Source organism: Cyprinodon tularosa, unplaced genomic scaffold (assembly GCF_016077235.1).
Source record: "Cyprinodon tularosa strain WSP-4 unplaced genomic scaffold, ASM1607723v1 ctg187, whole genome shotgun sequence".
Classification (NCBI taxonomy): Eukaryota; Metazoa; Chordata; class Actinopteri; order Cyprinodontiformes; family Cyprinodontidae; genus Cyprinodon; species Cyprinodon tularosa.
Window position 1 is genome coordinate 1,017,616 of NW_024038657.1, and position 26,492 is coordinate 1,044,107.

Below are 26,492 nucleotides of genomic sequence, written 5' to 3' on the forward strand. Positions count from 1 at the left end.
AAGTCTGCATGAGTGACTCTAATTAAAGTGGAGTTAATCACAAATAGCTGGATAGGTCCACAATTGAGGCATATGTTAAGAATGAATTACTAATTAGAGCGGCAAGCGGTGAGTGAAGTCCCAGGCTGCTTGAAAAATCTCTGCACGTTACTAATATATGAAAAGGTATAAACAAACAGCAATCTGGTTGTTTAGCTCCTCCATCCCACTTACAAGGATCCAATTATGGCAGATCCCTGGAGCCGCCAATACAATCAGGCAGAAGTGAGTTGGTGAGATGATTAACTGGGAAAGCATACTCTCTCTATGGCTGTTTTATCAGCCAGCAAGCCAGCCACCCAGCCAGTCAGCAAGCTCTATGGGACAGTCGGGTTTTGGTGCTGGGTGAGCCCCAGGGCTTCGCTCCCAGGTCAGACCAGTGGAAGTTCCAACATACAACAGCAAGAAAGCAAACATCCAATACTGCATTTAGGTAGTGCTGTAAAAGGTACAAGCTAATTCCCTGGATGGATGGCTTTTATAGCACCCTATAGGGTGGTTCTACCAACAATTAACAGTTCAGATTTCTTGAACAATGCTTATGCTACTGATCCGTTAGCAGTACACACCTGTTCCTGAGGCAAGCTGGAGCGTAGATCACTTACAGTTAATAATTGAGTGTTTTTGTATCACAGCAGAGGGACAAAATGCAGCTGAAGCTTCCCATTAGGTCAAAATCCCACTTACAAGCTGATGGAAAATGATCAACATTTTGGACACAGCTGGTCGGTTTTAAGGCACGAACAGCAAAAGCAAAGGCAGCCTCGGTCAGCACTATGGCTGTAAAAAACCCCTCCAGAGTACACTGCTTCCAATACATCCAACTGTGCTTTTCACAACACGTTCAGCGGGAATATCAGTGTGCAGCCGAGAGGTAAGCTGGGCGATGGATGAAATGTGCTTTTTTGCCATTTATCATTCAGAGCTGGAGGTTGTGTACAGTTAGCCATCTGGATTACAGGGAGCTGTAAAACATTTTCTCTCACACCAAACTGCAAGGAGCAGCTGACCGACAGAAAGGGCAAGGAAGGAAAGAGGGACTGAAGAAAGGAATGGAGAAGGAATAGACTTTTAATTTCCTTTTTGTTAGTTTAGAGATATCTAAATGCTAACTGAACAGTTAATTTTCTCCCCAAAGAAAAGATGGTGACTTAAGGCTCATCTGTAAACCTGTGCAAATACCTCAACTTTCACATTGTTTCAAAAACATTAGAAACAGGAATATTTAGGGAGCTACAAGTGTTTAACAAAGCATTTCTAAAGGCTAGGAATCTAAGTCTTGTATTAAATTACCTTATGCCTAAAATAACACATGGAAATTTCATAGATATTTGTATCTAAAAACAATAAGTCCAACATGAAAAACACTGCTTTGGCCTGTTTTAAATCATGTTTATTTAATATTACATAATATTTACCTGATTAGATTTTTTAGTATGCATTTATGTTGAATTAAAAGTTACTGACGACAATAAAAATTGTAATAAAAAAGCTTTTTATAACATATAGTCTACTCATTCATTATATACTGCAGTATAAATGGTTCTGAGGATTCTCTTTCTTTATATAGTGTGACTTTTCAGCCATTAGAGAATGCCCCACATAGAGCATATTCTGGAAGCTCACATTTACATGCGGAAAACATCAGATCTTCAGACAAGAACACTGCAGACAAACCACTGGAGGTAAACAGCTTGATTAAGCCAAATTATACACACAAATTTGTAAAGACACTCACAGACACAAACTCAGAGCAAAAATGAATCAGAGATTTAGCCTGAGCACGCCAGTCTATGTTTCAACACAGTCCACCTTGATTGCCTTTTTTTCTCCACTCGGGTGTTAAGAAAGGCCTTACCGCCCACTTCAATTAGAAACACTGATTGGTAGCAGTCCTTGTTCCAGCAGGGGGATGCTCAACCTTCAGCTCAGTCTAGCTTTTTACTATTTAATCAAATATGGATCCACCTACTGCTTTGAGTCTCCTTTGGTCTCACTTAAAAATCTGGCTAATATCAGTGCATCCAGTATGCCTTTGTGCTTGTACAACCATACTTGGCAGCAAAGTATTTGTTTCCCCTTCCCTGGTGATTAATATGTAGCCCTGTGGTGGGACTGCAGGGAGAGAAAGGGAAGTTGGACCGGGGATTTGTTTGTGGTTTAATTAGTACATTCCTGGCAAATTCTCCTGCCATAATTATGGCCAGTGTTCTTTCTGACCTTTCTATGTTGTTCCGTGCATGCTTGGTTTTTGTTTGATCATGTTTTATTCAGGCCTTTGTTTTGTACAAATTGTTTAACAACGGTCACAGTAGCTGCACAAAAACAAAAACACTTAACAAGATGGCCAAACAACATTTACAACCTTTATCAGTTTTCTTTGAATGATTATTTACCTCTGAAATAATAAGATTCCAATGTGAAGTGATTGGGGTCACTGTGGTGATGTCTAACAAGCCTATCCAAGATGGAAGAATCCATACCTCTTAACACATCATTATTTTTACTTTCATAAAATTAGTTTTTTGTAGATGCTTAAAATTCTAAAAGAAATACCATCTTCGTGTATACATCCTCCAGCTGCCTGTCAGAAATTAATGTAGCATTCATCTCCCCCCTCTGACAGGTTCTTGTTGCATGGGGGTGGAGATGAGAAGCAGAATGATTTAGATGTGCATGTTAGCTGGAGAAAGACAGAAATATGATGAAGCAAAAGCTTTACTTAAATCACACATGACACTTTCTGTCTTAAAAATGCTATGTATTTCTGCAAATTAATTTTGGCAAACAGATAATCTTATAGAATAACTCTTCTTTAAATCTGTCTTGAAATCACAGTTTCTCCTATGATTTATCAAAACACATACCTACAAAAAAACAGATGCAACCTCACCCTATAGACACTAAAGACTCAAAGTAGGAGTGTCTGCAATATGCATGCATATATGCATGCACGGATGCACACAGATCCAACAGTAAGATCTACGAGCTGTCCCTATGCTGGGGGGAAATGTCTGCCGCCTGAGCCCCTGTAGGGTAGCAACAGCTTCCTGTTTTCAGGCTTTTCTTTAGTGAAAATGCTTAAAACGAGCCAAACGAGTGCAGTGCTTATCCAGCAAAATTGCTGCTAGATGGAGCAGAAAGTGCACAAATTTTCTATGACACCCCAGTAATGAGGTTTTATATTGACCCAAGCATTGAGTGGAAGAGCTCTGTGCTCCTCTTATCCCGAACTCAGTCAGCTCTCCTCGCCCTCTGTTTAGCTCCACAAGAGCTAAAAAGAAAAAACAAGATTGGGCCCTGAAAAAAAGCAACAAAAAACAAAACTCAAGCTGGAATAATGCACTCATAATTTTAACCCTTCTTTAACTGTAATAGAATTAATCTTGCTGTGATAAAATAATGTTTTTTTCTACTGAAACATAAATGTATGTACTTATTAATTTGCAAATTGGCTTAAAACATCCTCCTTTTCTGTACCGGTTCATGGCAAATGGAAGCTGACAGCTATTTTAATGTTGGAAGTAGAATGTAAACCCTTCCTGTCAAATCATATCAAATCTACTTTAACCTTGTTAGTGTTTAGGTTTCTTTAATTTAGCTGAGTTTTAAAATGTTTTTAAAAAGCCCCAAAACATTAATTAAAGATGATATGATCAAGAGCTCCCAATACTGGGGCAAGACACTTAAGATTAGGTCTAAACTGATGCTAAATCCCTATCTGATCCTAGAACAAAATTAGGATAATCAACTATATGCAAAATCTATATGGATGACCAAGCAGTCAGACAGATGATAGATAGATAGATAGATAGATAGATAGATAGATAGATAGATAGATAGATAGATAGATAGATAGATAGATAGATAGATAGATAGATAGATAGATAGATAGATAGATAGATAGATAGATAGATAGATAGATAGATAGATAGATAGATAGATAGATAGATAGATAGATAGATAGATAGATAGATAGATAGATAGATAGATAGATAGATAGATAGATAGATAGATAGATAGATAGATAGATAGATACTTTATACTGTACTTACAGTTCCTCTTTGTATGTTTGTGCTCAGCGTTGTCAGCCACAATTACATTTACATTACCACCTCTGTAATTTTATGTATATTGCTCTATGATGTTAATGTATGTTTGGGAATCTGTTAAATTTGGTATATTGCTTTAGAAAGTAAGCACCCTCCAGAGAAATTGTTTTTTCTCCCCTCTGTGAAGCCAGACTCAATGTTCCTCCCCCAACCATTAAACTGTCAACTGATTTTAATGAACGTGAGAGAAGTTGATGTGATTGGCCAATACTTAGGCCTGCACCCGCCGCACCTGGTGAAAATATTCGTCTGGAACCTAATTATATATTTCTTATTAAGGACTGTTTCTAGCCTACACATTTGGCATATACCTCTGATAAATATATATCAGAGAGTGTTTTTCTATATACACTCAAACAATTACAAGAACACCTTCAAAATAGTTTGTTTTATAAGCCAAACTCACTGTGAACTATATAAAATGGTTTTCTCTGATTTCATGTATTTGATTTGTTGTTCAGTGACTGAAATATACTTTAAGCTAATCCATAATGTATGAAGGAAAGAGGTGTAATCGTTGGCTTGTACACAAAACTGTACAAACCAAGTGCAGCAGCTTTGATAACCGTGCATGCTCTCTGTTTGATCAGAATCTCCCAGAAGAAATCCCCCCCACCTCAAGAATCCTGAGTGCCCAAGGCATTGGTCCATGATGCACAGCTCCATATCCTACAGCTAGAGCCAGTAAAGGTCAGCCCCGGATATTTGTTCAAACTCTGGGCACTGCTGCTCTCAGCAACTGCATTATATGATAACATGAACAACTGAAACCCCATATATTTACATATAATCTATACAAAGACACATTATTTTACTCATTGACTCAAGTTTTCCAGAATAAACATTTATTAAATTATGAAGGAACAGAATAGTAAACTACTTCATATATTACTAAGAGTAATGAGTGACGATTTTCTTTGATAGGTTTTATCACTTTTTCAAATTCAGACGCTAACATGTATATACAAGCAGCATTTATCTTTTGTATATTGTTGCTCTAACAGCATGGTTAGAGACAAAGATTTTTACAATTTGCTGGAATATTGGCCCATTCATTATGACAGAAATAGCAAAACTTCTCTTGTAGACCTACCTCAATAACAGTGGGGAAAGCCTAGGAAACTGATATAAATATTAGGGGATTCTTGGTGTTTACCTTAACAATAAACTAGGTTGGAAAAACAACAGTGATGATCTTTACGGGAAGCGCCAGAGAAGACTCTACCTGCAGAGGAGAATAAGGTCTTTGGAGCACAAGGGGTGAACATAAAGACCTTATTTTAACTGTGTGGTGGCATCACCCAATTTTTTGGTGTTAATCTGCAGCTTAGAGGAAACGGTGGATTCAGAGGAACTTTTAAAAAAAAAGAACATCACTGCTGGACGAGTCTCCCAAACCAAATATGAAGCTGTTGGAAAGGTGAAAAGCACTTTTAGTGACAGACTGTTGCATCTTAGATGTACAATAGATCACCTCCCAAGATACTTAATTTCAACAGCTCAGCTTTGAGCAGTTCCAGTGTTTCCAACCATGCTACTGGTTGCACATGTTCTTGATTTGATAAAGAATTGTTTACACGGTGTCAAATTTCCTAATATAAACCATTCAGTCAGTGAGGAACACCGTTGTGGTCCATTTGCACATATTTTCACTTGTTCTATTTTACAATCAGTCTTTGTTTTACAATCATTAGACAGGTTTTGCTAATCGCCCTTTTAACTGACTGATTTTCTTTTAAATGTGAACAATTGTACTTTTTTTTTACCTGAACATGCCTTTTTTCCATTACTAACTGCAAATTATTCTAACTTAACTTTTACTTTTACTTTTTTTTGTCACGTTTAACTCTCATATCTGCATTCTACTTGTTTTCTTATCTTAAACAAAATCAAGTTTGTTGACAATGTGGCTCCCTCACACCTTTTCAGCTGTACCCACACATTTTCTACAGCACTGAGATTGGCTCTTTGTAAAGGGCACTCCGAAAAAGGCTCAAGGTCATCATCCATGCTGAAGGCTTGAATATATAATGCAGAGGTTTTACTAATCTCGTCCTCTGTTTCCATTCTCTTTTCATTTTCTGTTCAGTTTAAATTAGGCTATTTCATTGCTTCCGTGGGGATTCTCATTTCCTCCCATTCAGTCTCTAACTTCACCAACACATCTTAAAACACCCCCCCCCCCCCAGCCTGATACTGCCACCAACAAACTTCAAAGTTGAAATAATATTGTCAAGTCTTGAAGCTTCCCCTTTTTTTTCTCTAAAAATAGAGACATTTCTCAATTTCAATTTGATCAGACCACAAAGTATGTCTCCAAAAGTCTCCGTATCGTGCCTGTGTTAAATTTGCAAACTAAACTATTTCTCTCAAGTTGCTTTTGTGGTAATGGCTTTTAATTATCCAAGAGGCCTTTGGGTCCTCTAACTAACAAAAAATGTAAAGCTGCAGGTTGTGAGCAGAAAACTAGCAATGGTGTTGTCCTCTGATTACCTCATCAGGATAACATGGAACAGGCTAATTTAAGAAACTGCGTCACAAATGACTACTGAAAAGTCAGCAATCCTCGGATGAATTAAAAATACATGCTTGGGTGGAAATCATTTTGGTACACACCATTTAATATGGAAACTCACCATTTTAAGAGATGTTTTTTTAATTGAAATGATCTTAGGAATATATAAAAAAAAGTTCATTCAAAGTGTCATCTGCCTTTGGAACTGAGAGTCGCTGAGACTAGGGCAATTTGGCGCCTGTTTTCTATAAATCTGTCTGAGGTGCCAGGATTCAGCATGCGCTTTCTGACAAACATAAGCTTTAAAGGCCACTCACAATGCATTAAGAATGTTTTCTTTTTGACAACATATCAAAATGTGACCTTTAAATGATTCTTGTTATCAGGGACGCTGAACACAAAAATCGATGAGACGCAGCTAGAGAGGTGGGATTAAAGCAAGGCAAATTGATCATTCCATTTCATTTTCATCATGACTTGATGTGCCAGCCATACACACGTAATCTGACCACAAGCTGCTTTTAACACTTCAGAGGGGCATCCTTTAAAGCCCCCCCCCCAAACAAGCTTCTCTGTTACAAAACCATCAGGGGAGGAGCACGATTATTTACTGACAGTTAACCTTAATAATAAAGAGCCTGTGTTTTCCTTTTCCTTTTTGTTGAATTTTTCAATGCTTTTATGATGCGATACAGTTCTGTTGCCTGCCTTCACTTCAGGGAATACACAGCGGCAGAGCTCATTGTCTTTTTCACACAGTTTGTGGGTCCATCAAACTGCAAAAACAAATACATTAATCATCAGAACACACTGATAGATCATTAATTATTGTACCTCACTGTTGATGTCACACATTGTTGAATCCTATCACGGCTAATCAGAGCACTTTGGAGGAACTTCATTAAACATCCAGTTAATTTACAAAGCCAGGTCTGGACAAGCAAGCACAAAGTCAGATGCAAAAGACAGTATATTTTTTCCTCCTTTTCAAAAAGCTTTCTGTAAGCATTAAAGGGAATATCTGCCGAAGAAGAATTGCACTATTTCCCATCTTCCTGCATGCAGTTGAGATTGCGAACGTATTACCGCTGAAATGGCAGAGCTCAACAGATAACTGCGATAACAAAGATAGCAAATCTGGGAAATGAAAAATGGCACTTCTCTTCTACAAGGAGATACATCAGTGTTTATTAAATCAATGCCAGACAGAGAAATCTGAAGGTAAAATAATGAAGCACTTATAAATTATCCTTGCTTCCCTGGGCCTTACCTGATCAGGCTGTTCAGGGACCACCAATGCGATGCATATTAGGAGAGGTCTATTAATCCTTGTGCTTCCTCAGAGCTGACTATAAAACGGCCGAGTCCTCTGTGGTTTGCTATGCACATCCTTTATAATTTTTCATTGTAGAAAAAAAAGTAAGACACACAACTTTTATTGATTGGGTGTGAAAGTTTGGGCTGTATGTGTGCACGGTTTGCACGAGTGTGGGTATTTCATTATGGCGCTTTGGGAAACATTACACAACTTGGCTACCTTTCACACAGCATCCATGGCAACTAGAGAGGCTCCTCTCCCAGCAGAAATGTGCTTTTAATTGAGTGACATCTAATCAGACAGTGAAATACAGCAGTAGAGTTAACAAAACAGGTCAAAGAAGGACAAGGACTACCAGCTGCAAGCCCAATCACGGCGTAACACTTAACTGGGGTGTGGACCAACCCACGTTAGTCAGGTTTTAATGAACAAAATTATAGGGTTGCATGTATTCTTCACAAGATCCTTGGGTGAATTTGTAATTGGGGATGATGAGCCCTTCTAAAGACTACACCAGCTTTGGGAGGAGGCATGTCTTTGATGTGCAGAAATTAATGGAGCTGAGACGTCTCACAAGCTGCGCCCTAACACATAGTCGAAAGGCTCAAAAGGATGACATTTTTTTAACATCAACTGTTCTTCTTATCCCTGTTTCTTTAGAATGTTATATATGCAGTGCCAGGCATGTTTGAATTTTAGTTTCCTTCTTAAATATTACATCTACATGTAACCAAAAACAGCATTATCTCCATATTATGGTAAAACACTACACTGTGGGACACCATCAGCTCCTTTCAACTTGGAATTATCAGTGATGACAGCAGTCTGCAGAGGCACACAGAGACAGAGGGGGTAAAGGCACAGGCCCAGCAAACTGTCTCTCTGCGCTTTGGGGAATCATTGGAATTCATGATCTTTTCTCAGTATACTAACAATAATCTTCAGCTGACTCGGTCTCGCACATCACTAGGCATGGCAAACACTTGTCTTTGCCGAGTCCCAGGCAGCTCCCTCTTCCCATGCAAATTCCAGGGCTCTGCAACTCTCTTTGTATTACAACAATGTCCTCAACATTTTTCAATCACTAGCTTCCTCGCTCCAAGATGACAAAACTGGTGCTCCTTAGTGGTTTATGCAGACGCTCTTACAAAATATTTTACTTTGATAAACCTGTAAGCCATAAACAGCAGCTAAATGGGCTTTTTAACACATTTTAACAGGCTCTAAATGTCTCCAATAAACAAATGCACCATCCCAGAAGTAACTACACCCTCACTAAAAGAAATGGGTAGAGGATTCTTTCTTGAATATGCTAAGCAGGATGTTATGAATGTTTCTGTAGTAAAGTTTGCTGTGTAATTCAAATGCAAGCGAGACTGGACTGTATTTCTGTATCACATTATTTGCAAAACTGCAAAAAAGGACTTCTACAATAAACATCTTTAATGGATTACACAAATCGTGGCCCTGCAGGCACTAAAAAGCCCTGCAAACGTATTCATTTAAACATACAATCACAAACTATGATCTTTATTTAAATTATATGTGATGGACACACAGTTGCATATTAGTGAAATCAAAAAATGTAAATTATGGGTTGTTTTTAAAAAATGTTTAATGAATATGTAAAAATGTTTATTTAAAACTCTGTCACCTAATTAGTGTACTAATTAGGTTCACCTTTGTGTTATGTGGTCTCAGTTTCAATGAAGCTGCTTTGTCAATGCCATTTTAGAGAATACTAGTAAACAAAAATTCCCATGGAGATCGAGAAATGAAGAAAACAGGCTAATGGTGGAGGTCTGGAGAACCTTCCAATTATTCAACATTTCAGCAAGTGTTGTTTAACAATCCAATGAAACAGCTGCACATGTATGGAGGTAAAGGAGGAATGAGAAATAGTTTATTAATTTAGACAGAAAGAACAGACAGTAATGTAAGAAACTACATGTATCTTATTACATGGTCTGTGGTACGATGCACTCACTGTCTTTCTGTGTTCTTCTTCAGTCTCTTGTTTATGAGCCAGCCGGTTCTGCGTGCATGTATGGCCACTCAGTGCTTTGCCCCTCCCTACTTGCTATCATCAAAGCAGTGCAGCATAGGAGCTAAATGGGGGAGAGGCTGTCCTGCAGATTATTTGCAAAAATAAAGTTATATTGTGAACATGGAAAATAAAAATAGAAACTACTTACTTCTTTTAACATGGCAAGGAGTGAGGGAAGAGTGGAAATGGAGGTCAGGGTGGGAATGTAGTCGGAGTGTTGTTAGAGAGAAGGGTAGATTGACATACTACTTGTTTTTGCTCTAGAGTTGGAGCTCAACAGCCCCACCTAGTGAGAAATTTTGCTTAAAGGGAACAAAGTGAATCAGCCACGAGGTCTATGGAAACTCAGCACGACTACTAGTCACATCTGTATCTGAAGGGAAATGGTGTAGTGGTAGCATCATGCTGTGGGTAAGCTTTTCTTCAGGAAGGTCTGGTCAGAGTAATGGGAGAGTGTTTGTCAGGACAATGACCTCTAATATGGTAGAATGGTTTATATAGAAATAAAGCAATGCGTGTTGATGCTGCAGTCAAAGTCCAGATCTTATCTAGCTGAAAGAAAGCAGCAATGTTGTAATATTGCCGTTCTCCACTTCGCCCAAACCAATCTGACTGAGCTTGAGCTATTTTGCAGAGCAAAATCAGATGGTGAAAGTTGGTCGAGAAATACCAAATATGTGAAGTTGTAAAATATACAAAAGATGGGTTTTATAATGAACAGACTTTGAACTTTTGGTTTTCACATGAAAAAATGTTCTGTCTTTTGCAAGGCACTTCAATTCGGTTCTGTTTAAATAACTAGTTTGTGACTCTTCTACTATTCATCCATTTTTTTACAGTCCTTGTGACATGGATTTTGAATAATGAAATCAAGGAAGTTATTAGCATCTGCTTCATTTATTGATGAAATTTGTTTACTGTTTTATGTATCGCTCACAGTTGTGTGTGCATTTGAAGACAGATTTCCCTTTAGGCGCAGTAAAGCTAAAGCCTGAGAGCTGAGGTAAACAGTAAAGATTAGAACAACAGATGGGTCTGATATAGTCAATTTGCAGCCTACCACTAAAAGAGGTGCTGAATATGTTATGAGTACCACTGAAGACAAATAAAGATATAACCATAAGCTCAACTCAATAAATTGTTTGCTGATGTTTTAACGGCTTTTACTCAATTTGCTGTCTCTCGTGTTTTAAAGATTTACATTAAGGTATAAAATTGCAACAACTAAGAAAAGAAGCATTTAGTAAGAATGAGAAAATGTCTAAAAAACTGTGTCTAGTCTCCCACTATGTCATCTCAACGTTTCTTCATTAACGTTAAAGCGGTAATTTGGAGACTATTTTATGATTCAACCGCATCTTAAATGCTCTAAAGCAATGCGTCTTATCTTGCTCGACAAATTATCACAGAACCATTACATCGGCCTCACCTCCAGAGTGAGGCTTTGATGGTGTCAAGTGGGAGACGACAACCAATTAAAAGAAAATCAGTCAAACACCTCAGGGTCAGATCTCAAGATGCTCCCAATCACTCATAATTTCCTGTTGTTATGCTGCCTTTCGACTGCTCCTGATTAGTCTGATAAGTTTGTGTGTACGATGGTCAGTGTGTCGAAACTCCAACTGTGCCTCATCAAAAACAAACTCTAGTGAGGATTCCTTCACCGACTAAACACTACACTTATCTATCCTCTCTCTGATTAAGTTCAGCAGCCTTCTGAGTGAGGTTATGTTAACGTAAACAAACAGGAGCAAAGGTAAGAAGACTTCCAAGCAACTAAACAGCATTGGCATGATTCTGCTTGGTTTGAGGAATGCAAAAAAAGCTTGAAGATTACAGGAAAGGCATGTGTGGGGTCTGGCAGGACAAGGCAACGGTCCTTATCTGTTCACGTCCAGCGCTGTTAGTCATTACTGTGTGCAGACGAGGGGTGATGTTTACTCTGCTGAGACAAGCAAGTCGACTGCTCTGGGTTGCAACCTTGTGACTTGCTTCTCCCTCCTGCTGCCAGCTCTTCGAACATCTAGCCCTGGCCCTGCCAAACCAGTGGCCTGCTGGCCTATTGCTACCTCTGAATGCCAACCGATTACAGAGACTTTTTTCTGTTAAAAAAAAAGACGCCTTTTTTTAATCTTACTGTCTGTGTGGTGGGTGTTTGGGTGATATTTCAGGAAATAATAGCATAATACACACAAGGGATGCAATTCTGCAAAGCACTGCTGTGCCACATTGCCTCCTTTTGTCTTTAGTTTCCTTGTGTTGTCACTTTCAAACATTACCTCCACCCACACACTCACACACAAAGAGTAGAGGAAAGGGAGAGATGGTGACAGAGACTTACTGCATTACACAATGTGTGAAATGGGGAGTTGTAATCCTTGGTAATAGATTTAAAAAAAAATCAATGGAAATATGGTTAGATGTTTTATCATACAAAGATGATGAAAATAAATGACAGAATGAGAAAGAAGTGAAAGATGTTTGCGATCGCACAGGATAGCTTATTTGTGAAACCTTAATTGCTAAAGGACAATAAAGCTGAGATAAATACAAAATAAAAATACATTTAAATCAATAGAATACAACACTTGAAATTTTACTCAATAAACTTAATATGATGGATAACAAAAGGAAAAGAGGACAGAATAAAGGACAGTGCCTTGCAGGAGTGTTTATACTGTACCCTTTAACTTGTTTTGAAACATTGGCACATAACCATAAACCAATTTCAGTTTATTTAAGAAGGTAATGAATAACTGTGAAGAAAATGAAAAATAGAACTTTTAATATTTTTTTTTAAAAACAGATATTTGAAAAGATTGTTGAACATAAATATTGAGCCCCTAATTATTAGTTTCTTTAACCAGATTTAGCAAAATTCCCAGCTGCAAGTTTTTTGGGGTTATCTTTCTGCTGCTTTTTGACCCACTGAGATAGATTTAACCCTTGTGTGATCTAAACCCTTCTGCAGCAGCACTTAGGGTTTGGGTGGAGGGGGAACCTCGGCCCAGGCCTCAAGTCTCTTTTCGGCCCCTAAATGGTTTCATCCAAGGATTTCAATGTACTTAATTCCATCCGCGCTCAATTGCTTCCATGTTCCTGGTAAAGATAACCAAGAACGTGACAATTCCATAATTGCCACAAACCTTGATTATAGTCCAGAAGAATTTGCTGTTGTTTACTTAGCTTGAGGCATATAAGAGGGGAATCCTGGTGATTCTCTTTCAACAATTCACAATCTTACCATGCTTCCAGAGAAATTAAGATTGAAATTGTCCAAATTCTTAATTCTCTCACAATAGATGGAGAAGTGCTCCATTCTCCATCTATTACTCCATGAGATGTGAAAAACTGTTGGTGCAATTTTATAAACTAACATCTGCATGAAGCTTCTCCAAGTGGGGAGTGTTGGCCTAGTGGTTAGAGCAGTTTGCAGACCCAGTTTGATCTCCACAGCCTGCCCTCTGGGTCCCTGAGCAAAACCCCTAACTGCTGATTGCGCCCCAGGTGCCGCACTGTAGAGGCCCACTGCTCCCCAAGGGGATGGTTTAAGATGCAAAAGTGGATTTCTCCATTGTGAGATAAAATATGTTCAATTTTATTATCATTATTATTATTATCAAAACCCTAAAACTGCTATAATCCTTGATCTTCATGATGCTGCTTCTGTTTTGATGGCTTCATTTAAGTAATGACTCAGATGTTCATTTAGACACAACAAGCTCCTCAAATTTCATCCATAGTGATGGAACTTCCACGTCACAGTGATTCATTACTTTACATTTTTTTCTTAAATATCAAATTAAATCTTATGTCAAGATTTTTCATTAAAAAAAAACGGACAGTATGAAGTGATAATAATCCCTTTGCAAGGCACTGCAGAAACAAACGACCATGTGAGAGAAAATGGCAATGAGTGTTTCATAATGTCAAAAAGGTTCAAATCAATCATAAAGCACCAAATAAAAAATGAAATGATTACCAAGCTTATGCAGGAGATCAGGGTTCAGAGGTCAAGTTCAATATAAACACGGAAGCCATTATGGCGTCTGCATGGATGTCTCTGGAAGAAATAAACAGGGAGGTGAAGTAAGTACACTTCTGGGTAAGTGCTGTTTAAGTCCTACAGCTACTTGACAATATGTAGCACTCAAATATTAATGTGACACAATGCTGTAGTAAGCACTGATTCACAGCAGTACACAACTGGTGGTGCTCAGTTTCCTTAAGTGGTGCAGGGCTATTTTAGAGTTTAGTGTTTCGCAGACACACTTATTCCAGCTCTTTAAAGCAATAGAGGGCATCTTTTTTATCATCCCATAACCATGTCTAGGCAATAAATTTATGTTTGCTCATTCTGAAACCTCTCAGCAAAATTAGGCGGACTAAGAAAGCCTCCAATGCATTGCTAACACATCACTGGTGCTCTTTGTGTCATGATTTCAAACCCTTCATTTCAAGCTACAGTTACACACATAGAGGAAGAACACATACAGTGCAGACACTAGTAAAACAAAGCATTCTTGGTTGCACTAAAATAAATAAATAAATACCAGTCCTATAGTAGCAGCAAAAAACAGCCTGTGAAGCTCCAGCACACTGAAAACAATAAAGGCATTACTCTATGCCAAATGAGGAAAAACTACACAAACGGCTGTGCAGTCCAAGCAGAAAGTGTTCACCTGTTTAAGGTGGCACAATTTTTTATCAATGTTTTGCTTCAGTTCTGTTGGAGTCAGTCCAATGAAAGGTTAAACAAATGCACCAAATCAATATATTCTCTAAAATATTAAAATACAAAATGCCACAGCTTATTTTTGCTTTAAACTTTAGTGGATTTTTTTTATGAACCATAATATCAGCAGGTTGCAAACATTAAAGAGATTCAGTGACATATTTTTCCTCCGTTTTCCATGGATTAATCGAGGGATAAGGAGTACAGGCCCTAATCTTGTTAACTGAGTGCTTTGTGAACACACAACTAAATAATAAAATAAAAAAAATGCAAATATAGTGAAGCATGGAGCATTTACTCAAATATGCATATTCTAATTAAGACCCATCGAACTGTTGCTTTTTACTAAAACATAAAAATTCATGCAAAGGAATTCAACAGCTCTGTTTACACGTTAAAGAAGAAAGCATAACATATATTTGTATCTGTTTTGTCGGTAGAGATATGCTGCAAGGTCCTCTTCACTGCCTGAAAAATGAAATCTTAACAATATCAGATGTAAAACAGCAGCTCTGTACACATTAAGCCTGAGGCAACATATCAGCAATGAAAGAGGAAAGGAAATGCCTTTCAAAACACCCCTTGGTTTTATCGGTGTGTAACACTTTACAATCAACTCTCAAGTAGGTGTGTTTTCAGATTCCTCTGTAGTGTAATGAAAAGAAGAGGAACATGGGGGGACTCAAGGACTGGGAAGACAATTTAGATGATTCTGCATCTTTGTGTGATTAGTTTCACTACCTTAGATAAAACATGCACAGCAAGTCAAAACTCATCTTAATCTGCGTGTCACATGGGTGCTGGGGGGAATCCTCTCAGAGGAAACAACCAAAACTGCTGCATGGCAAAGCATAACGCTGTACAAATGCCTAAATGGTAGCCCTGCACGTGTTCTCCACCCATCATTAATTATCTGATCTTTGTGGTAAAGGAAATGGCACGAGTTTAAGCAGACGGCGGTTCCCACCGGTATTAGTTGCTAATTGCCGTCAACGTTTGGAGCAGCCCTTTCTGGGGGAAAAAACAATCTATTCTTCCTTTGCTGCTTTGCAGAATTTCTTGGGAGTACAAGATAAATGTTTATACCATAATTACTACTAATTGCGCAAATAATTGCAAATTTCTTTTGCCACCCAAACTCACAGTAAAACAAAGGCAATCTATGTGGCTGTTGGCTGTGAAATTGAAACAGTCCAATTTCTCCAGTCTGCCTTCCAGTCATTCATTATCTGGCATTTGTATTTGCTCTGTGGTAACAAGCCAGACTTTGCAAGGAGGGGAAGGGAGATTCAGGGGGGCTGATGATAGGGATTCAAGGATGCTCTGGATGAAGACACTCTGTTGCAAGCATCTCGCTTCTCCCAACAAGACATCGGAAAAGCTTCAAAGCCACATCTGCTGATTACCCCCGTGGCTCCTCCATTTTGAACAGAAAAAAAAGGGGAAACAAACAAAACAGCATCTGTAAAACTTAATAGGCTTTTTACAAAGGTACTCTGCACCTAATCACTTTCATTCAGGTCAGTGTTGTATTAGTGCTTTCATTCTGTCGTGATGGTCAAATCAGATATCAAAGATTCTGTTAGCCTCTCAAAAAGGGAAAAGGGAAAAAAGACGGGCCAGCAGGGAGCTCCGGCAATCCATCTATTAAAGACCAGCCAATCATCAAAGACAAATTACAGAACACTTGACTGGGATATGCAAATTCCAAATTAGATGCAAGTCAGGAGATCAGCATAGCAATATTTTGATTTGGCAAGGGGAAAATATCTGATTGAGGATCAGCTTTTAATATTATTATAGGATGAAAATAAAAAAATAAAAAATGTGTTACTTATTTCTGTGAAATGTATACTATTTTTATTCTAACTGTGTTCAATGTAAAAATTATTTATATGTTTGTGTACAAAGTACTTGATTTCCACCAATAAAAAAAAATAAAAAAACTTTCTGATATAATTTCATCCTTTTGTCGGGGTTGCGATGCTTTTTATTTGTGAAAAAAAAATCTGCATTTCATCTTCATGTAAGGGCAACCACATTCTATAACTAGTCTCATTTTTAAAAATCGCTCTCTTCATTTAAAAAAAAGTATTTTGTTTTGTTACCTTGTTGTAGAGCATCGCTGAACATTTCAAGAAACATTTATTGGGAGAATATTAGTTTTACCTGTATCCATTATTGATTTTTGAACATAAAATAGAGATGTAGTTCCTCAGCCAATGCTCTGCTGCTTTTGAGTTCAAAATGTCCAACACAACAGTCACTGCTCCTTGAGTTCTTTAAACAAATTAACCAACACACAACTGCAGAAAATGTTTACAGCATACATTATATAATGTATGCTGTAAACTGAACAAAAAATTACAAAAATAATGTTTAACTGTCTCAATGTTTTTTTTAAATATGAGCTAAGGTCCATTGTGTAATAATCAGATATAGATCAAATACAAGACACCAACTTTGTCCTGAAGCAAAACATTCCCAAAGTGTGCCAGGTCCTCCCCTGCACCTGACAGCAATGAATCATACCGTTATCAAATAAAACCCATGAACTTACTCTCCACCACAGGAGTCCAGTCCAGCCATCCTCAGTGTAATTCTCCTCTGGTTCACTTCAGTCTTTACGTTTTTTCTTAAAATGCATGGGGGCAATTTCTTTTAAGAAAGTCCGCTATGCAAGCTTGCTGCCTGAGGCCATTAACGTGCAGCTGATGCAGACACTGCAGATGGACATGTACCATTCAGCTGAGCTGTCAGAAGAGGAACAGTCAAGCGCCTGTCACACAGACAGACACATGAAGAATCTTATCTTTGCAAGGAACGATACCCTGGGCCCCCCACTGAGGGGCAGAACAGAATGTGCCCCCACTGTTAAAATGTAGAGTGAGTGCTTTCTGAACTGCATATAATGACCTCATTTAATTTCTTGGCGACTGAAAAACGTAAATTACATTTATTTCCTTTTTTTAATTTCTTCAAAAAAATTACAAAGAATTTAACTTTGTAACTGGCAAAGATAGAAAAAAATTTTTATTACACCCTTAACAAATAATAGTGGCAATCCCACAGGATCAAAAACACTGAGTGCTTTACAGAACCTGGTATAGCCAAGTATGTGGTTTATATAGAGAAATTTGTAAGTCAGTAAAAAAAACTTTAAATGATACATATAAATTATTATGCATTAAATAAAATTAGCCAACATTTTAATACAAGATGTAATTTTAACCCTAAACAGTGAATGGGTTCAAACTGTGCCGTACAATGTGAATCAGTAGATGAGCACTTTATTGACAATTGGTAAATTATACAACACTGTAGTCAATAACCAACAGTAATTACATCCTGAGGTCATCAACTGTCAATGTATAATAGAAGGTTAATGTGTAATAAAAAGGAAAGATTCATAACGTTTCCTACAAATGTAGGTAGGAACATAACACAGAAACTCATTTTAGTGTATAGAAAATACGCTGGTTTGCATTAAAACCTTTGTAGCGGGGCAAATAACACAATAGCTCACACAATAATATATTGTTTAATTATGTTTTTTTTTTTTTTTTACTGTAAGTACAAAGCAATCCATTTGATGATGAGTTCTCAAGAATACAGATAAACACGCAAAGATTTGTGAAACTACTGTCTCATCAGTGAGTTCCACAACCTTCCATCATTCCTGTTTCCACTGGGTATTTGAGAAGGAAGACAGCCAACTAGTTAGTTAAAACAATAGAAACACGGACAGACAATTACCCAGCCCACAGGGAGTTACAGACTAAAGAGCTGGTCAATTATTCTGTGCAACATATGCATCAAAAGGCTGGGTCAGCTCATTCTCCAGCCGCTCTCTAAGAGGATCTTCACCCAATCTATGTCACAGAGTTAGAACAATTGCCACCTCACTGAGGTGTGAATACATTGATGAATTCACCCTTTACTTTTGACACCTGATATGTAAAAGCACGGCTTGTATTCAAAAGCAATGAGTGCTGCTTTGACAATGTCAATATTTCTCTCCAACATGCAGAGTAGGCATGCAGACTAATGACAGACCCGGTATATCACCAAATGAGTGCACAACAGGGGCAGAGGACTGGAATTAATAGCTACAGCAACAAATGACCTGACAGGACAACTGCAAACACACAGACAGACAAAACAGCATAAAAACAAACACACACAACCATGTCCTGTCACATACAAAACCACGGGGTATTTCTTCTTTAAAAAATACAGCAGCCAGCATAAGGATACAGTAAATCCAGAGAGGACTGCCAGCATGTCACTATCTGTGAAAGAGAATAATATTTGCAAGTGCTGCTGTGATTTCAAGGCTCTTCCATCAACAACATATTGCTGTCACTCCTCTGTGATTTTCAACTATGACAGGTATTTTTTTGTTTGTTTGTTTCAGGCAGTTGTGGTCAGGTAAACAGATTTTTATTTTTTTCATGTCTTCAATAGAGCCGGTACCTCATTTAATGCCCCCCCTGACACATTCCCCTCTCACTCCTTATACTCCCACTCCACCCTCCAAGAGCCAAAGGCTTATCATGAAAGCACAACAAGGATATATTGTCAGGAATTTTACTTTTAGGTAGGCCTGATTGAAAGAGGCTGCATTTGTTCTCTCAAGTACACCCTTCCTCTATACCCTCCTCCATGGTGCACAGGAGTACCATTATATTTGCTGTGGACCTCATCCATTCATCATTCTTCTCACCTATAAAGCAAAACATACATATATCAACCATAGCTTCCTTCCCACTTCTCTAAATCATGCTTTGTTCTGTTGCGTGTAAAGGAAACTGCCTTGGCTTCAGATATCAACATTGGCTGAGCCAAGTGAAAAGAATGGAGCCTTTTCCTGCACTGACAAAATTAAGGGATCATATTTCTGTATTCAATATACATCTTAAAAAAACAACATATTTTTTAAATGTGTAATGTTATCCACAGGTTTTATGGCTAGTTTGAATAATAAACTCTCATAAGTAAGTTTATTTTTGACAGTTTGCAGCTGGTTGTAGTTGTTTTGTAATTGTATACCTTTAACAGGGTTTACCCCTTAAGTGTTCTTGTGATTCCAAAGTCTGCAGGTAATATCAGGTTTTAATACAATTATTAAAGAAAGTTTCAATATAATTCACAGGAAATTACTCAAACATTCTAGGAAATTGCTAAAAAAAATTGAGAAAATAGGAACCACCAAGCTCTTAAAATTAGCCTAGATATTGTTCTGAAATGCCTACCGCTGGCATTTTGTTTGCTTGCAGTCATCAGTTTGATAAGTCTGTCGATTTCTAACTTAAACTAAGGGTTGATTGTTACACAAAATCACAAAATAGAACTTAACTTTCGTATTGCAGGATTACTGGTGGTTCTGAAAGTTTTCACTGTAAGACTGGATGCAGCTTTATCTTTTTCTGGGTCCAATTAATGTGTAAATTGCTCCCAGTTTTTCTCCATCAAGCAGACAACCTGCCTACTTTTAAGACTAGACTTTGAACGTTCCTATTATCATCTTACAAGGGGAATAGCTTACTGTAGGTTCTACTGATCTACACTTAGTGACCTCAAGATTTAAGCCACTTGTCTTTGCACACACATGCACTTTATTGGTCCCCCCTGTCAATACAAAATCTTTAATATGATATTGTTTCGTCTGTTACTTCAACAACTTCAGCTATGTGTAAAAGCTTCAAAAAATTATTAGTGTTTTTATAGGAATGTGTAACCACTCTTGCAGTAGGGCATCTGATAGGTCAAGCACAGATATTGGACAAGAGGTTCAGCTTTTACTTACAGTTTCTCTTTTAAAGAGGAAATCATAAATTCGGACAAAAAAGATATAATAGCAGCAACGCATATGTCCTCCTGCACTACCATGTGTATTTTGGTTCAACAGTGATCTTAGTGGCTCTTGTTTTTTTCATACCTATATGTCCCATGTCAAACCATAACGGGTTGGTATCGAACAGCTGAAACGGGTGCGGGACGAGATGTTTTTTTGTGTTTCTGAACGCACCAATGGCACTAAATTCAGCTTTTAGGCAAGGTTAGTGTTCTCCTGGGAATTGAGAAATCCAGACTTGCCCACTGGATTAGCATGATTCTTCACTCCAGAAATCAAAAATGCTCTCTATTCCAGTAGTTCCTCTACTGAATCCACAGTTTAGCTTTGAAGATGGTGATGCAATGCTTGGGTGCAGCTACTTGGACACTGACATACATTACATGAAACTACACACCTTTCTTCAGCAAATCTGTCAGGTAATAGGGTTGTTTATTCATTCTCCAGACAACTGCTAGCCTTCCACTGTTTTCACACACCCAATCTGTGTTTTTAGTGACTTTGAGCCTTAGCTAACAGTTGTTGTCCATTCTGAATGTGTTGCATAACTGGCATATGGAATTTATTGACTCCTGAAAATGACACATTCTTTCAAATAGTTTCATCAAAAGTAAGGTTGCTGATGTACTTTCATTTATAGAGCTGTTAACGTGGAAGTGATGTGAACATCTAGAGTAAGATAAGCAATTTGGATTGGGACCCATTATTTTAAGCAAAATAATATATCTCTGTGGTTTTGCTGTTGTAAACTAAAGCTGATGGAGTATATACCAACCACTTTTCCTTATTTCTCCATTAATGCATTGTTTCAGGCTAAAGCTATCTTTTCTCTCTTCATCTTCATCTCACAGAAGGTTCTCCGGGAAAAATGCTAACCATTTCTCTGGTTTAAAAGGTTGCTATTGCTTAATCCTGATATTGGCTTTGTGGTCTCTGGGTTTTGCCTTTGATTTTGCCCCTGTGATTCTTTCTTTGGCCGTGTCTCTTTGATCGAGTCACTCATGAACAACTTGACTTTTTTCTGAATTTGGCTCCAACTTAAAACCATTAATTTCACAACTGGGATTATTTGTATGACATGCCATTAATGATCAATTTGGCTACATTTGACTTTGGTGTATGTTAAAAAGGATTGGACTGTACATAACTGGATCGTAAGTTGTAGTAAAGTGAATTGGGCTGTATATATTTGGATGTACAGTACAAGCACAACTGGTTATTAAAATATATGGTTTTCCCTTAAAAAAAATTTAAAATCTAGAATTGTAACTCAAGCCAACAATTTGAAGGCAATCTGAGCTGCCAGAAAAACAGATATTGACAATTGTTGAGAGTATAATACATTTCATCTGGCACATTGGCATTCAAAAAAGCAAACATGTAATTTTGCTATAAACCTAAGGAGTCCTAAAAATGGGTGGGTTTCTTTGGTAAGATGTCACAAAAGAAACATTAAAAACAGTCATGATGTTCCATAACTAAATATTTGATAATGGTAAGAATACAGATAATCTACTTTAAATGTCAATCTACGTGTGCATTACAGTGAAAATCGACCTCTGCATTTAACCCATCTTTAGGGAGCAGTGGGCAGATTGGAGAGTCTGTGGAGCAATGTGGAGAAAAGGGCCCAGAGTGGCAGGATTCGGGAATTGAACCAAGTGCTTCCAGTCTTCTCCGAACATAAGCACGCTGCTGCTATTTTTTACCCTAAAATGTATTTGCCCTGATACAGTTAAAAAAAACACTGAATACTCATCACAGAAAAGCATAGTGGTGGAACAAGCAGACTGAATAGTAAACTTTTGAGCAATGACTGCAATGAATTCTTGTTGCATTACGTAATTGCCCATGCATAACCTCGAGCCATTGTTCATTTCAGTTATAGTCACAGTCCTTGGTTAAAATGTTGGCTTTTACTACTTTGCTGGAATGAAAAAAACAACAACAAAAAAGCAACTTCTTAAGTTTGCAATTTAAAAGCAAATCAGTTTAAATGTTCTCTAAACTACTACAATTAGAGCTACCAGAATTTGCATTAGAAAAAAGGAAAATATATGCAGCTAGGATATTATACAGATGTTTCACATTAGCTACTAATTAACTGTTTCTTTTTCTTGTTTTACAACATGTATTGACATCACAGATTTACCCTTTAAAGTCTAGAGATCTCACTGAGGCACAATAACAAGAAACCCGTTCTTTTGAAAGCTTTTGAAACTTTAGTATATTTAATAATCAGAACAAGTTTTTTTTATTATTTAACTCAGCTGGGCATCTTTTACTAGTAGATGGAGGATGGCTAGTTTGCATATTGTATGTATGAGAGAGTTAATTGTAGTGGGATTATTTGCCATTTATTCATTACACAAGCTTTTTCTGTTGCATTATTCATTTTCGAACAGGATCCAGGGCATGTTTTAATCATACTGAATGCAGATTGACAGTGCTGTGTCACCACTCTTTTCTAATGAAAAGCCAGCAGAAAGCTAGCCCATCTTTGTTCGGTGTTACAAATGCTAAAGCTTGAACAGATTAAAAAACTGTCTATGTGCAAATATCACTGAAAGTTTAATGAAAAGAAGATGTTTACATGTTTTTTTTCTTCCTTTTTTTATAAAAAAGGGATTGAGAAATCCTATCAGAATGGAGCGCTTTGCTTGTGAAGCAAGTTGCATTGCTGTGTGCATTTCTGTGATATATTCAAGTAACGCAGTGGGTGGGCTCGGTCCTTTAAATCTTTAATCCTTCCCCCCCTCTAAGGGGGAGGAGAGTGTGAGGATCAGAGAGCAGAGAGAAGGTATCCTCTACTGGACACAGACCAGCGCAATGGCTCTTCTCTTGTCCCGTACTGAAGCTGTCACTGCCGGTGTCTGGATCCATGAGGCAGGCAATTTCAGCATTGTGGTGTGAATCGATACCCAATCACATCACGTTCACAGGCAGCACATCAACCTGAAGAGGCCATAGCGCAATTTACAGCATATTGTTTTTGGCCCTGGAAGCAAACAGGCACTAGGAGCAATAGAAGCATCATGGCAGAGCAAGACAAGGCCTTGTCATGGCCATAACAGCCTTATCTCTGACCACAGAGGTACTCATACTAAACAGCATAGCCAAAGAAAGCTTGGGAACACACAGGGATCATAATGCATCCTCTGTTTAAATGCAGCAGGAGGATTAGGAATCATGGTCTTAACACAAGAGTATCATCTTAACTAGGACCATTCATAGTACATCCTTCACCAGCTTTATAACAAATGCACCTTAATTTTAGTAAATTAATTTCACTGACAAAACAGCTCTATTAAGATTTTTCTTCCATTGTTAAATTAAAACAAGCCAGATCAAAACTCTGAAGGACATAAACGGAAGATTGCAGACACATCTATACCTATAAAACAATATTAATAATTGAACATCCTCAGCAATCAAGGGTTAAGGGTCTTGCTCAGGAAGCCAGAGTTCAGGCTGTGGAGATCGAACCAGGTACTTGCAACCTTCTCAGAGCACAAACACACTGCTCTAACCGCTAGGCCACCACTCCCTCTAAAAGCAACAATGTCTATGTATTGATTTTGTATGACTTAATATGAAGTTTAATATTCAAACATCAGGAGCAGACATTTTTAAGGATCAGAATTTCTTGTTATTATAGACATTTCTCTTTCAAGTTTTTTTTTTCTTTTTTTTTTCAGGTGGCATCTTTCCACATGTTGAAACACACACATGCACACAAGTTTTAAATGCATAGGACAAGATTCACAAATGTATTTAAAAAGTATACACACATATGCCTTGATTTAGGAACTGCAGGTCATCTGTGAAGCTCAATGAATGTTTGTGTTGATCTTTGAGACAGTAAGTTGACTCAATACACAAATGCAGTCTTTAACAGGAAATGAGTTGACATCTCAACACGGCCTCATGCAGTGGAGTGATAAGAAAAAAATAATACTAAATTATCCGTTTTAACCAGTTTATGATGCCATATGAGCGAAATCTATAGCTGTTAATGTTTTTCCAGTAGCATTATAAAATTTGGAGGCACTAATGTGGCTACCTTGCTTAGCTTTTTAGCGTATCTTTATAGTTGCACAATAAATGGATTAACTTCTTCATCTACTTGTCTAGAGAGTCAAGTCATGAGTCATTTAACAACTCTGCCACTAGGCGGTGTATTGTTTGAGCAACTGAGCCTTCTAAAAGACCACACGCCGATGAGAAGGAGGGCGGATGAGGATCTACAACCCCAGGGGCAAAGAGAACGTTTATTCAAAATTGCTGCTTTGTGGGAACCTGTTTTGTAATACACTGGTTTATTTATGTCGATGCTAAGCTAATGAGCTTCTCAGTGTGCAGCAAAAACGCAGAAAAGAACAAATACGATTAATTTGTCGCTTGCTGTCAGGGTATGAAACTTTAACCCATCCGTGAACACAAAGGCAGTAAATGCTAAATAAATTTGCTGGATGTCTATGTCTAACTGTGAGTGCGCTGATGGATATATCATCACAAACACATAAAGATTAAAATATTGTTTTGCACAGCCCATGCCATTGGAAGACAGGCTATCAAAAGTATTTTGCACTTTTTTTTAATGAAATTTAATGAAATTCCAAATGACAATTTTATTCGATAAAGCTACATTACCTTCTATTGTAACTTTGTTTGCATTTAACACATTGCTTTTAGTGAAATAATATTTTACTTAAAAATATATGAGAGTAAATTATCATTTAATTGTTTATTTTTTCTGGCTGGTAAAAAAATATGCTGAGCCATGTCAATCCTCCAGTTCTGATGGCCGGTGACTCAAAAAGTTAATTTGGCCAAAAAACGAAAACACAAAAATAAGCTATTATGTCAAATATTAAATCCTAGCATTTTTTGGCTATTACATGTACTAACCCAATTAAAAACGTCATTTTTTTTTTTAAACTGAAGACGTTTCAAAAAAGTATTAACCATTCAATAACAAATACCCAAATATTTATTAACCACTGCCATCTTTTTTGTTACGCCCTTTGCTCACTGGGAAAATGTCTTGCGGTTTTTTTTTTAAACACATATAATATGGGACAAAAAACAGTTTCTGACCATAGAAACAGGCTGAGAACATTGCAGGTGGTATTAAATGGAACCCACTCTGCAGGGGTTGGGGGGAGGGGCACGACAGGCTCATCATTCAGTGTAAAGAACGTAATGTTTGTTTGTCTGCATCTTGTCAAGCCAACAAGTGGCTTCTATGCACACCTGCAATCACTATATGGTTCCACAGCAGGGTGTTCTTCAGTGGAGCCAGCAGCCGTGCTGTGAGCACCGTGTGTTGCATGGATTGGAGTAGAGACCTCATCGTATTCTCAAGATAAACACAGACTGAATGAAACCGCAAGCAATAAAAATACTGAAAGAAATGTGCAGTTTTTACCTTGAAGAGCAAATAACAGCAGAAAAAAGTCCATGATTGGAATTGATATAACTAAAAGAGAATTGAAATAGTACAAATAAAGTAAGATGCAAATCTGTCTGCAGGTCTGTCAAGTAATTTTTAAGAATGTGTTCTTTACTCAGTTAAACCACTGTCCTTTAATATTAAATCAGGAACCGTATGAGGAAAAGACAACAGGAAGCAGCCCCATTATTGGTAAAAATGCAAGACATATCACAGCTGTTTGATTGATGCAGCTATTTCCAACAGAGATAAAGCCTCGACTTTAGTCTCTACAACAGAGGACGACACAGAACACTGTACCTAAGATGGTTGTTATGGCTACGTAATTCTTTTTAAATGGTGCTTTTATACAGTGTAAAACTGACTGAGGCAAGTCAAGGGCATAACGATTAAAGCTTTTCCCCTAACAGTTCA

General features: G+C 37.7%; 1 protein-coding gene across 8 annotated transcripts in view; it reads right to left on the reverse strand.

Moving 5' to 3' along the window:
• The window catches only part of camta1a (calmodulin binding transcription activator 1a), a 418,830-nt gene that overhangs the window by 339,782 nt on the left and 52,556 nt on the right, over window positions 1–26,492 (reverse strand). The window contains exon 2 of one of the 8 annotated variants that reach the window (XM_038282728.1): window positions 14,014–14,094. The exons of the other annotated variants lie outside the window; for them this stretch is intronic. The gene's annotated coding sequence lies outside the window, so the exon portion shown is untranslated. The remainder of the gene's footprint in view (window positions 1–14,013; window positions 14,095–26,492) is intronic. 8 annotated transcript variants of the gene reach the window in all.